This window comes from Crocuta crocuta, unplaced genomic scaffold (assembly GCF_008692635.1).
Source record: "Crocuta crocuta isolate KB4526 unplaced genomic scaffold, BGI_CrCroc_1.0 scaffold323, whole genome shotgun sequence".
Lineage (NCBI taxonomy): Eukaryota > Metazoa > Chordata > Mammalia > Carnivora > Hyaenidae > Crocuta > Crocuta crocuta.
Window position 1 is genome coordinate 1,507,480 of NW_027536465.1, and position 2,908 is coordinate 1,510,387.

Here is a 2,908-nt window from a genome sequence, read left to right on the forward strand (position 1 = left end):
TTTTTTTTTTAATATTTTTACTTATTTCTAAGAGAGAGAGAGAGAGAGCGTGAGCAGGGGAGGGTCAGAGAGAGAGGGAGATACATACTCTGAAACAGCCTCCAGGCTCCGAGCTGGCAGTCAGCACAGAGCCCGACGCGGGGCTCGAACCCACAAACCGCGAGATCATGACCCAAGCGAAAGTTGGACGCTTAACCGACTAAGCCACCCAGGCGCCCCCCAGCAACTTTAGTATATTCACAGTTTTGCAACCATTACCAGAATCTAATTTTATAATATTTTCATCAAAAGAAACTCCATACCCACTAGTGATCACTCCCCATTCTTCCCCACCCCTCATCCCAAGGCAACCACTAATCTACTTTCTACCTCTGTAGATCTCCCCATTCCGAAGATTTCATTAAAATGGAATCATGCCATATGTGGTCCTTTGTGACTGGCTCTTTGACTTAGCATGATGTTTTCAAGGTTCATCCATGTTGTACTAGGTATTGGGACCTCATACTTTTTTATGGCTGAATATTCCTCCACCACATGGATATACCAAACCTCTTCCCTTTCCTTTTATTTTTTGAGATTATAGTTGATATATAACATTATACTAATTTCACATGTACAATACAATGATTCAATGTTCATATATTATTGTGAAATGATCACCATAATTAAATCTAGTTTACATCCATCTTAATTTTTTTTTTGTGATGAGAACTTTTAAGATCTACTATGTTAGCAACTTTCAAATATACAATATGGTATCATTAACTAGAGTCGCCATGCCATCCATTACATCTCCATGATTTATTTGATAAGTGGGAAGTTCATACCTTTTGGTAAGCTTCACCTATTTTGCCCACATTCCACCCTACTCCCTCTGGAAACGGGCAATCTGTTCTCTGTATCTATGAGTTTGGGTTTTGTTTGTTTGTTTTAAATTTGACATACAAGTGAGACCATAGTGTTTGTCTTTCTCTGGCTTATTTCACTTAGCATAATGCCTTCAAGGTCCATCCATATCGTGGCAAATGGTAAGGCCTCCTTCATTGGATTCCCTTGTTTTCAGTGCTCTGAGTGGCCAGGTCTCAGACCTGTTCTCCGTATAGCTCCTTTTGAGGAGTGAGTGTCTTCTTTCTGGGGGAGATAAATCTGTTTCACCATGGCTATTTTTCATTGCTTTATCCTCTTTGTGGATAAATCCAATGTCTGAACATTTTTAGGTCTGTTTATATGGACAATTTTTCTCCTACTGGTTCTGAGTTATGGAGACTTGACTCTGTATAAAGGTTTGTGCTTGTATCTGCTACAACTTTTTTTGTTGTTTTTGAGCGTAATCTGTGGGAATTCTCACTGATTTACACTGAGGCGACAGTCTTCTTGGCTTTATGTGCAGGTCACTGTCCAAATCATCTGGAACGTGCCCTCAGTTTTGTGTTCTAGCTTCACCACCCACGCAGTCTAAGATTCTCCAAGAAGAAGCCATATTTGGCACTTGTTTATTTCCCTGGGTTCCCGGTTTCACTTTCATTTGGGGGCTTAGCTTGTTCTTCCTCCTTTTCATTAAGTGGAAATTCACTTTAAATGTTATTTTATTTCAAATCCAACAAATTAGTTGTTTCAGTTAGGAAGGTCATTTGGGTATAATTCACCACACTGCCAGATGAAGAAATCCTAAGTAAACTTCATTTTGCTGGTCTTTAAAAAGATATTTTAAATTCCCCTTGTTCCTGAACATATCAGTCCATCTATTTTATATTTGTATTGAGACAGTTGCTTTTCCTGACATCTTTATAGGTGTGACATGGCCATGTCTTCTTGGCTTTCACCCACAAGGTCTTGTTTCCTTGGACTTTGAGATTTGTGTTATTCAATTTCCTTTAAAAAGTTATCTAGGAAAATTATTTGAGCCTCGGCTTAAGATTCTCTCTTAAGAATCTTAACTGAGGATTTGTGTTTGGTTCTGATTGTTACTTGAGGGTACTGCCAACCTGGAATTACTTTAAAATGAATTCTCAGCTGAAGATTCCTTGAACTTCCCGGGTAGGATGAATTCAGACCACAAACCTCCTTTAGATTAGACGGTTACAAATTCTCAGTTTACTGCTCCCCCTACCCAGCATGAAATCTGAGAGAGTCAAGATTTCCTCTTTGTGAGACATAACTTCTTTTCTCTTAATTTCCTCTCACACTGAAGTACGGTGATTAGACCCTCATATGTATGTCTGAGTCTCCTAACTCCCAGGCAGCCTCAGGCTTGGTCTCACTCTCCCAAGCCTCACATGCCTGTCAAAATGTAGATCCTGTCAGAGTTCAGCAGCTTGTCCTAGCACGAAAGCCACCTTCCAGGCTGCATTTACTCTCAGGCTTCCTGATTTTACTTTATATTGGATTCTGAAAGTTTCGTCGTTTCTTGCCTGCTCAAGAATGTATTTTTAAAATATTTAAAAGAAAAACTTCGTCCTTCAGCTTTGTAAGGATGGGTACCTTTATGCTACCCAGTCTGTCATAATAATGGATAATAACTTAGACTCTTACTTTAGAGTCCAAATGACCATTTCTTTCCTTTGTAGTTTAGCTTTCCCAGATCAGGGCTGTACCATGGAAATCCCCTGTTCATTCACTTGCAAACTACTGATACTGAGTTCTAGAAGTAAAAACCCAGAAAACAAACTCTAGACCAAACTTTCTATAGCAGATCTCCCTGCAGGGAATTAGGTCACAATCTGAAGTAATGTCAGCTGGAATTTTCTCAGGCACCCAGAGAGTTCGGAGTCTGGTATGAAGTGGTCATGATGCTGCTTGTGATGTGGTGTATGAGAAAGACCACTGGCCTTGTGTTTAGCCCTAACCTCTCTAGCCTGTAGGCAGAAGTTCTGAAAGAATCTGTAAGGGCTTTTAACTAAAGGCTTAT